Below are 11,539 nucleotides of genomic sequence, written 5' to 3' on the forward strand. Positions count from 1 at the left end.
CAGCGGATGCTTTCATGAGAGCTGCTGCAGCCGAAACAAGACGTAGCCACCATCACTGCCACTGTCCATTGCTGGAGTTACCCTACCTCCTCTAAAGGGTCTCACTACAGATATTTTTTTCAGTAAGTGCTGAAACCTATCAAGGGCTTCTGATAACATTTCTTGAGACATCTATTTAAATGCATGAGAAACTTCACTGAGGAGACAAAGGAGGATTTTCCCTATTTTTCATCATCTGCTGGCACCCAGCATCTTAATTACAAATACTAATTTTGTAGCAAGCCAAAAAATTCATCTTGCTTGGCATGGGGGACAGCTTTTTGGCCAGCCTTAGGTAGACAATTAATAGTATCATACTCAACAGATATTCATGTGCTTTTTTTCAGAATTATTTTTCAATTGGTAAGGCATTTGGATTGTGGGATCCTATAACTCTCTGACCAACTGTTAGCCAACAATTCTACAACAGATGTCTTTAGGTCACTAATCTTAAATAAAACAGTTATCCAATGTTTATTCTAATACTTCCATAGTCATTTAACGTTTCGATGTCATTTGCCTTGTGAATAGCCAACATTCATTTCATGTAGAGACAGTACAGTAACCCTAGCCATGAATTCCCCTTTGATACATTCTACTATCCACAGATCATTTAGCTTTCATCAATTAAAAGCTATTTGGACTCAATTTGTGGGGTCTTCTAAAAAAGATCCTCAAAGTAGGTGAGGTAACTGGTTTTTACTAGACTACTCTTGTGATAATGTACTAGGACCTTGGAGAGGATAAAAATAGCCCTATCGATGTCACTATTACTATAGTTCATGTTGGATTCCCATGTGATATAGCATTCATATGATCCATTCTTCTATTGTTACAATATCACATTTTTAAAATTGAAGTATGATTAGCATACAGTTAGTTATACTAATTATATGAATTTCAGGTATATGATATAATTATTTAACAATTCTATACATTACTTAGTGCTCATCTAGATAAGTGTACTCTTAATCCCCTTTAAAAAATATGGAATCCTGGGACGCCTGGGTGGCTCAGTCGGTTAAGCATCTGCTTTCAGCTCAGGTCATGATCCAAGGGTCCTGGGATCGAGTGCCACATCGGGCTCCCTGCTCAGGTGGGAGACTGCTTCTCCCTCTCCCTCTGCCTTCCACTCCCCCTGCTTGTGCTCTCTCTCTCTCTGTCAAATAAGTGAAATCTTAAAAAAAATATGGAATACTTCATGAATTTCATGTCCTTCTTGCACAGGGGCCATGTTAATCTTCTCTGTATTGTTCCAAATTTAGTTTATATACTGCTGAAGTGAGTACTGCAATCTCACGATTTAATCAAAGAATTTCAATCTCTCCATAATGTACCCTAGATTGGAAAAGCACCGGTACTCAAACAACAAAGACCTACTTTTGTTATTTAATGCATTTATTTCATAGACATTATTGATCACCAACTGTATGAGGGGAAAGGCTATTGTTATAACCTTAAGTGATAGGAAGGGCAGATAGTAATCAGAAAAAGGTCTTAGAAATTTGCCTTTCTTCTACCCTGTTTATTCGCTAATTGATAGAGGCTTATCAGTTAGAGAATAGAATTTAGCACTTCAAAGTCTAGTTTGCCATTAAGAGACTATATCTCTATATATTTCTACCCCTATGGCCCTTCTCTGGTTCTGAGAGGTCTTTTCTTAGTTCCAAGCAATTCTCCTCTGGTGGTAGCAGTTACCTCATGGTGGTAGCAGAGATGCAAGAATGCCACTGGGACCTTGGTCTTTCAAGGACTGAGGATATGTAAACTCTACTTGGGGAAGGAATGCTGGCTAGCCGCAAACCCCAAAGCTTTTAATGTGGAAGGCATGATTTCAACATGCTGTTATGACCACATTGTTGTCCATAACCAAGATATGAGCTGAGATTCCAGGAATGTCTTTGTAATCTTCTCCTTTTGTCCCTATTTTAAACCTTGAATACCACTTCCCTATCTTGCTTCTCCCAAATTTTAGTTACTGCCACCAAAAATTAGGGTGATGGGGTGGTCACTCAGTATTCTCAGTTCATCTATGTCTACACGGAAGACTTACTTAGCTTCAGCTAGCATCTGTTCCCATATTTCTTAAGTGAACTTAATCTTCTAGAATTTGCTCCATTAATCCTCTCTCCACTGTCTTCAGAAATAGCTTTTTCAGCATCAGCACATAAGAGATTTCTGTTTTCTCCTGTCCTTTGGTGGATTTAACATACATATCTCTTCTTTTTCCATTCATTTCCTTTCCCTTTCCTTTCCTTTCCTTTCCTCTCTTCTCCATATTCCAAATATCTCTTCAACAGTCTTTAATAGTAAGGCCACAGTCTCAGAGATATTCATAATCTTTGGTCATTGAACAACCTCCAGAGGAGAACCTTGTCAACAGATTTTCATCAGTCTCTTTCTCTTTTAGCTGATTATTTCAGCTATCTTTCCCTAGGATTATGTAGCCTCCTACCAGAAAGATGTAGTCCTGTGACTACAACCATGGTTTTTGATATATCAGAGAGTCTGTCATGACCATTAAGACCTATCCAATCACTGGTCCTGAACTATAGCCCAAATTTCAGAGAAGTCTGCCTGGAAAACTAAGAAAAACTGGAGCTTCTATGTACTGAAAAATTCCCTCTTTTTCATTTGTTTTTAAACTTTGGTAACCATAAGTACTGACTTAGAGATTAGTTCCTAAGGGATCCTCTTTTTTTGCCACCTTGGACAGTTCTCACAAACCCTAGGTGTCCCTCTCTCTCAGATGCTATGTATTCATCTAAAGGCTCTGATACAGGAAGAGAAGTGGTTTAACAACTGCTCCATAATCTCTAGGTGGTCTTGTTGAGACCAGCAGACATAGGAAGGGCCAATATGAACTCTTCAGTTTGTTAGTTCATATAACCCTTTAGTTCACATTTTAGCAGCCATGGGAAGGATGTCCCCACAAATTCTATCTAGGGATAGTGATGTCTGAGATGGGGAAATGTGTGATTCCTCTCTCCTTCTTTATGCCTGAGGCATCACAGGTGCCTGAAATACACAATGTTTAAAGCCCTAAATGTAAGTGTCAAGGCTCTCATAGGCTAGGTGGGCTTTTGGCATGTAAGATGTTATTAAGTTATGAAGTCTATTATTCTCTAGAAATGACTCCTTAATTTACATTCCCACTCACCCCTAAACCATTTTCAGGTGTTAGTTTCCAGGCAGGTAAGAAGTTGTCCCAGTTATCAGGATCAAGAATAACACTGACCAGAGATAACCTGCTGTGGTCACATGTTTTATGCTTGTCTTGTGTATTGCCTTTCTATCACCTCCCTGTGCCTCAACGACTAGGCCAACACTCTACCCTGTGTGAGGAGTTAAAGAGGACAAGAGACTTTTCCTCCTGATTTATCAATAGTGCAGCCTTGTTCATTTCTTTTTTTGTCCTCTTCTTATCACAGAAAGACTTGCCAGGGGAGTTGCTCCACTCAGCTGTAAGCCTGGACCAGACCTTATCTTGCTATAGCCCTAGTCGGTTGATTGATGATTGTTTTGCTTATGCCACAGTTGGCCACCAAAACAGGGACTTGCATTAGCCTTCTTTCTGTATGGATGGACACATTTAGGGGGAGCCTTTCCAAGACCTACTTAACATCCATCTTCAGAGCAGATACCTTTCCCCAGAGTGCCACAACAGATGTGATTTAAACCTCAAATTTTACACTAAAACATTTGTTTCATGTTCAACATGAGATGGTTTTTCTTCAATGTTTTACTTAAATATTTATTTGTTACTGGTCAACTCAGCAAACACTGGGGCTTATGGAAAACCCCTGATACTTCATGACACAGGTAAGAATGAGCTGTCTGTTGATTTAGATCAATTCTAATTCTACAACAATTAGCTGTATGAGATGTTGGAGTGTGAAATAGGAGATTCTCAATAAAAACAATATTAATGCCCAACTGTGCATTTCCGTTTCTGAGATCAGTCATCTCTGAGTTGGGTTTCGCCAACCTGATTGCCTTAATCATGTTGATACTTGTGATACAAATCTTAGTATTTAATGTTTTGGTAAATACCAAAATTGTGAATTGGCTCCAAAATGATTCAAGCATGCTTATGAATCATAGAAATCTCAAATGGTATGATTGGATATGAGCTAATATTTGGATTTACTAACATATTAAAGGTGTATATATTGGAGAAATGGGCAGAAGATAGAATTGACAGAGTAAATATAATAAAACATATCCTTACAGTTTTTTTATTTATTATTGTGATTGAATAAAAAAATATAATTCTATATTTACATAATGCTATAATACATCTATCATTTCTCCAAGAGCGGGGATTATAAAGAGATCTCTCACTTGTACATTTCTTCATCATTTGATAGCCATGTTCACTAAAGCTGGAGTCAGTGGCCTCTGGCAATTGTTGCTGACGTTGAATAAATTAGTCTTAACTGTCCTTATGCTGCTAGGACACATGATACTGGTTTATAGCTGAAAAAAATAACAGGATATGGTGTAACATGACGCACTAAATCCTCTGCTGAATCAGGCTTTTGTTTTTCTCAACTATCTTCCTCTTTCATCTGGCAGTTGATCTAATTATGCCTTACCTCTATTCATGAAACCTAAAGGTTTAACTAGGTCAACACTAGAAAGACTGTGACTGTTGCCATTCCTGTTGCCACTTAATTCTTCCTCTAAACAAGCACTTTAACAGGTAAGAAAGGCCTTACTTACCTAAATATTTGTTACAGAATAAGCCCAATTCTTGGCTCTCCTGATCCTTTTTTTTTTTTCTCTTTCTTTCATTATTTCACCACTAGCCAGCCCCACTCTATCAGGTAATAATAAACAACAGCTAATATTTAATGACAACTACTTTGTGCAAAGTACATTTTATGAATTATCTTAATTTAACCCTGCCAACAACAAACTCTTTTAACCCATTTTTAGATAGGCATATAGAAGTTTAGAGAGGTTCAGTGGCTTGGCTAAAGTCACATGGGGATGTGGTGGAAGTGGAGCTCAAAATCAGGCTTTGTGACAGCAGAGACCATTCAGGTAACTGACACCTGATAGTCTTCCTTGCCTCTCTCCCAAGGTCCATTTTGCATATGCACAACTTTACCTGCTGAGGATGGGATTTGACTTTTTACAATGACAGGACAGGTGTGTCAAAGTGTCAGCACTTTCCATGCTCCTGCCACTTGCCGTCATCCCCAACCATTTGTCCATATCTGTCTCATCATCTTTTCTCTATGACATTTTTTATTCATCAACTATTTATTGAGCTTCTACTAAGTACCAGGCAATGCTCCCAGCACTGAAGATATAGCAATAAACCAATTAATGTTTTTCTCTCAAGGAACAGGCATTCTGCTGGGGGTGACAATTGATGAATAAGGGAAAAAAAGTGTGTGTGTGTGTGTGTATATATGTGTGTGCATATTATAAAATGTGTTCTAAGGAGGACTCTAATGCAATGATATTTGAGCAAAAGCCTGAAATAAGTGGACAAACTTCAAGGCTTTAGGAAAAAAAGTATTCCAGGCATATAGAACAGCAGGTGCTAAGATCCCAAGGTAGGAGTTTGCTTTGTATATTTAAAAACAAGTGTATCTGAGCATTATTAGTAAGAAGTAGTTAGAGGTGGTAAGATTGGAAGATTTGTGACTTGTAGGGTATAATGAGAACTTTGGATTTTCTCTGAGTGAATGACAAAGCCATTTGGAGGATTTTAAACAGGAGAGTGAAATAACCTCTCTCACTTTTTAAAAGTATACCATGCACTATGTGAAAAATAGAACACAGGGAAGTGAAGAAAGATGAAAAGAGATCACTGTGAAATCTTTTACAACAATTCAGTTGCAAGATGATGCCTTCACTTATAGTGGGATCCTTATAGCTGGTGAGAAGTTTTTGAGTTGGGGGTGTCTTTGAGAGGTAAAGCTAATGGGACTTGAGGATGAATTGGATTCAAGGCATGATATACATGATGTATTAAGAATGGCTCTGAGATTAGCGTGAGCAAAGTGGAAGCATGAAGTTGCCATCATTGAGATAGGGAAACTCAAGAAGATTAGATGGGGGATGGTTTGAGGTTTAAAGTTTTATTTGGGTCATGTAATGTTAGAAATTCCTATTCATTCAAGTAAAAATTTAAAGTATTACACAGCTGGATATAGGAATGTGTAGTTGAACAAGAGGTTTGGCTTGAATTATGTAAAGTTGGGAGTGATTATCACATGGATGGTATTTACAATCAGAGAATTGGATTAAGTCACTTATGGAAGTGACTATAGAATAAAGAAGAGAAGCCTCCTCTTAATAGTTCCTTATCCTAGTTGCACATCAGAATTCCCATGGGACTTAAAAAAAAAAAAATATATATATATATATATATATATATATATACCCATATCAAAGCTCCACCACAGGCTCATTGAATCAAAATCTTTGACAGCAGAACCCAAGAATCTATATTGTCAATATCCCCAGGTGATTGATTATGTAGAAACTGACATGTGTTTGGGAATCAGTATTATAAGCCATTCTGTTTGTGTTATAATAGGAATTAATTTTTAATGCTGTGAAGACACTTCTCTCCATGTCCACTGTCATCTACTTAAATCAAAGCTATGGTTTTCCCTTACCCTAAGTGTTCTACTCACATCCAACCTTACCCCTATGTTTGCACAATTAGCTCAATAATTTTTTCAAAGAATAAATCTTCAGTGCATCTCATTGTTCTCAAAGGGAACCATCCTAAATGTGGCCCGCAAAATCATGCCTGATATTGGCCACCTGTCTATCCACCTCATCAGGCACCAGGCACCTCCTTGCTCTCTGCACTACAATCAGACACTGGCCTTGCTTCAGGCCCAAGTACACATCTATTTCCTCTTGTCTCTAGGTTTTGCATTTGCTCTATCTTCTGATGATTTTGTCCTCCCTTCTTGCACCTAATTAACTCTTGCTCATCTTTTGACTTTGACTCAATCATCATTTCTTCAGGGAAGGCTTCTCTGACTTTTCTGACTAAACCAAATTCTTTACCCCCCTGGTACTAGGTTATGAAATAAGTTGAGGAAGTTATGACTAGGATTTTTTAAAAAAGGAAATAGAATAGAATGGAATAGAAAAATGTTGGAGTGGGTTGCACATACTAAAGATAAGTATTATCTTGTAAACTTCTGGTTCTACGTGTATTAATAGGTTGATGTACTCTCCTGGTAATACCCTTATAGTTACAATTTTTTTGTGCAATTACTAGCTTACTCTTTGACATTCTCATTAGGTTGAAAGTCCAATGTGAGCAAAGGACTGTGTCTGTCTCCATTTTGTCCATAGTACCTGATCAAATGAATAGCCTTATCTAAGCACTCAAAGTATATTTCTGGGAAGGAGGGAGGAAATAAGATAGATGTGGGAACTTGTATTTGGGGCAGGGTAAGCCTGTACGATCACACTTTATAGTGTGGTCATGCTAGCTCTGCCAAAGCCAGTTCTGTGGGTTCATTGACCTCATACCTGAAAACAACAAGGCTTCCCATAATGTTTATTTATCTTAATAATGTTTAAGTAAGCAATGAAATGCCTTCATTTACAAGTGTTAAGTGAAATGATAAGCTCAGGAAATCTGATGGTGCTGTGGGTTGCCTTATTTCTTGAGAGGAGCTTTAGAAATCCAAGCCTGTCTGAGAACTACAGTAGGGAAATCTATTTTTTTTCCTTCTGAAAATTTATGGACAATTTAGAGATGGTATCACAACTAATGAATTAGTGTCTCATCCCTGCTTGAGAGCACTTTTTATTTCCTTAAGAGATGACTGTTTCCTTCTTGAACGTCTGATTCACTGCCTTATGGCATACACAGTACCATCTTATATAGTAGGCTTTTCTTAAATTATATCACCGCATCATTTAACATATAAATCCTGCTTTTCACGCTCTCTGGTTTTACCAAAAATTTCATGCGTATAACTTGTCATCCAAGTATATTCTAATTTTTTTGGTGACTATGAGGTTATAAACTGTGTTATACTTTTACAGTGATGGAATCTTGATCTCTTCTTAAAAATTCTTTTAAAGATTTTATTTATTTACTTGAGAGAGAGAGAGAGAGCATAAGCAGGGGGAGCTGTGGAGGGAGATGGAGAAGCAGGCTTCCCATGGTGCAGGGAGCCTGATGCAGGGCTCGATCCTAGGATCCATGTGGAGCTTGATTCCAGGACCTCGGGATCACAACCTGAGCTGAAGGCAGATACTTAACCAACTGAACCACCCAGGTGCCCCTTAAAAAATAATTTAAAAATGTGGCTCAGACATAAAGTGAGAAAATGCCAAATGAGTTATTTTACTCATTATTGAGAAAACTAAAAGGGTGATGAACACTGGTTCAAAGAAAGAGAGGAGAGATATGTTTAACCAGTAGGAAAAGAGAATGTTGGGACTAAATTACAAAACTAGATAAAAACTGATTAGTGTTCCACAGGGTAATAAAATTGTAATACTTGAGGTTATTTTTTCTATTGGGCAAAAATAATTTGTATCACTCAGGAACAAAAACAATCGGCACTTATCGGTCCTCTACAAATTAACATCTAACTTTGCAGAGGATGGACACAATTATAGTAAATAGAAAATCAAATAACATTACATCCACTATTATGCAATTTATAATCCCCATCATTATGTTGTATCCTGAAACAAATACAATGTTCTTTGTCAATTATATCTCAATAAAAAGTACAGCAACAACAACAAACTACATTACCTAGAGAGAGAGAGATTTAACTTACATGGGCTTGACAGAAAATACTCTAGTATGGCTCTGAAAATTATGCAGTAATCTTCTTTCCAAATTTCAAATTTTTTTTTCTTAGCACTATAAATTAACAAAGATATCTAGGCACATAGGTTGGAATGGAGAAGGTAAAGAAGGGCTATTTTCAACTTCTAGGAATAGAGGAATTTGTGTGTCACAGGACAGGGCAAGTTGGAGAGAGAACAGTCAGTTCTGTTTCCATCTATTGGCCTAACCAAACTGAAAATACAGCTTAGCAGTGGACCAATTGATGTGTGAAAGACTAAGAGCAGAGCCCTTCTGCGAAGCTGACTAAAACTGTGTGCCTAGCCTGTTGAGGTGGTCTGTTACTGGGAGATCACTAAAGGCCTTTAACCCATAAGCACACACTGTAAGAAGCAGCAGCTTTACCTGACAAATCAATTTATGCTAATGATGTATGCCCTTGGATTTGCCATTCCCTTTTCAGCAACTTGCCGAAATGAAGGTGATGAATCAATAACAGGTTGATGGGAAAAAATCTTCATAGCCAGGCTGAGGGGTGGAAACCCCAGTAATTTGCAAGTTGCATAACCAGGATAACTATCCGTTGCATCCATAGACCAATCTCTGCTCTTCATATGCATGATTTTCTAGTTCAGAAGCTTTGCAACCTGTTTCTTTCTAGCTGCAAAACAAGTTTTATTCTCACTCTATTTGTGGCAGTATCTATATACTCTCTTGGTACTTTCTGCCCCTTCGTTCTTACTAAAGCCTTGTTTAACTTTCTTGTGAGGCTGGGAGTTTCCTCAGGGACTTCTAAGAATAGCAGAGACATGACCCTATGTGTTATTGTTGACCGTTATGGCAACCATCACCATATTTTAATTGCAAAAATCACCTCCACAATCTCCATTCTCAAAAATGCAAAAGACATGTTCAGGTCATAACCATACTTAATGTTACATTAAATATATTTGAGGCTGGGAATTCAAGTAAAGATCCTTACTGCCTCTTTGGAGATATGGTACATATAGAACTGACTCTTCTGTGTAGCAAGCTGATAGTCCCTTCCAGAGAAATTCCCAGAGGAATGGCCCTGAAATTGTGGAAAATACCTATTTCTGTTAACTTTGTTTTAAACACTAATTCCATGCTTTTTTGAAGCAGCAGAAAACTATAAAGTGGAAAATAAAGGAACATACAAAAATGAGAGTTTCAATAGCAAGTCTGGCATCCTGGGGAACAAAGATCTTTTCTTACTGTCTGGTGCACTCTTCATGGTTTTCCTCAGTTTTTCATAGTCATTTTTTTCCATTTTAATCATGTAACAAAACTGTCTTGACCTCATATATATATAAACATCTAGGGATTTCCAGAGAAGATCTCTTCTTTCTATGTTCCTATAAAAACAGAATTCTCTGCTTTAATGGTAATAGAATATATGAAAAGGTGATATAGCCAAAAGCATCAAAAATGAACTTTAAAGAATATCAACTCTTTGCCTCTATGGAGTAATCATAGATTTGAAATGGCTTCTCCAAGAATAATATTTTCCAGAACTCTATTCTGGGAATTACCATAAAGGAAGGAATCATCCCTTACAAACTACCCCTTTCCTCTAAGTTCAGTCCATATAAAATATAATGCAAAACCACACCTGTGTATTCTATCTGCTTAACTTCTTTTTCCACCCAGGGCGGGCAATGACTGGGTAAAGTGTGTGTGCCTTTTGAAATGTTGTTGTTTTGCTTCTGACACTAGAGAGGGTGGTAGATAATTGGCCATATGTTCCTAGGGTGAAACAGTGGGGCACCACAGTGGAACCAAAAGTAGTGACCACAGAAGTTAACAGGCAAGGCTGGTTCATGATCAAGCAGTGAGGGAGGGGACTTTTCTTCCTCCTTACCTAACTATCATCTCCAAATCTCTCCCTTTCTCCCCTGGCATTTCCTCACTATCAAAAAAAAATTTTTTTTTCTCAGATAAAAGATCTGATCTCAGTCATGCACATCTTACTGTAAATTTTTATGTCTGGCTGGGAGATAGAGCCATTGTTTTTGGCATTTCAGTCCAAGTGCCTAATGAAGAGTAAAGGTCAGTTACCCCACAAAAAAATTTCAGGCATAAGAGTGTACACGGGGAATGTGAGGGAGAGAAGAGGTGCTTTGCACTCAGAGCCTGAAATTGGGATAATCCTGCCCATAGAAAATTAGCAGTGCCTGTGCTCTGAAAGAACCTAGCTTATTTTGGGTCAGAGGTTTTGAAACTTCAACTGTAGTGCTTTGTCTTAGTCACTTTTCTGTATTATTCTCAGATATACCAGTCTCATTATACTTAGTTTAATTAATTGCATCATTATTTTTGTGATTAATTTATGTTTCTAGCTTCCAAATGACACATTTATTTGCCATTTACAGAGAAAAGCATAAAACCACTTAAATTATAAGTCCTCATTTTTCTTGATCACAACAAACAGGCTTCTTCATTCTCCTCTCTCAGCTCTGCAGTAGGATTACTTAACCATTACTCTTTCCCATCGCTACCACTTCAAAATAATTCTTTTTTATCCTATTGTCTGGCAAGAAGGCTGAGGACAAAGCACAAGCCTGCCCTGCCACGGAATATGTGTGACATTCCTCAGGCACGCCTGGCTGCCCTAAAGCTAAGGGAAGGAAAAACAAATGGTTAACTTATAGAGATTACAGTCCTGCAAGACAAGAGTCT

At 37.8% G+C, this 11,539-nt stretch overlaps 1 non-coding gene across 1 annotated transcript; it reads right to left on the reverse strand.

The window, feature by feature from the left end:
* Positions 1-1,222: 1,222 nt before the first annotated feature.
* LOC118010918 lies at positions 1,223-1,328 on the reverse strand. The gene has a single exon (XR_004679340.1). It is a non-coding gene; the product is annotated as a U6 spliceosomal RNA (small nuclear RNA).
* Positions 1,329-11,539: the final 10,211 nt, after the last annotated feature.

This window comes from Mirounga leonina, unplaced genomic scaffold, assembly GCF_011800145.1.
Source record: "Mirounga leonina isolate KUSES-001 unplaced genomic scaffold, KU_Mleo_1.0 Mir_129, whole genome shotgun sequence".
Classification (NCBI taxonomy): domain Eukaryota; kingdom Metazoa; phylum Chordata; class Mammalia; order Carnivora; family Phocidae; genus Mirounga; species Mirounga leonina.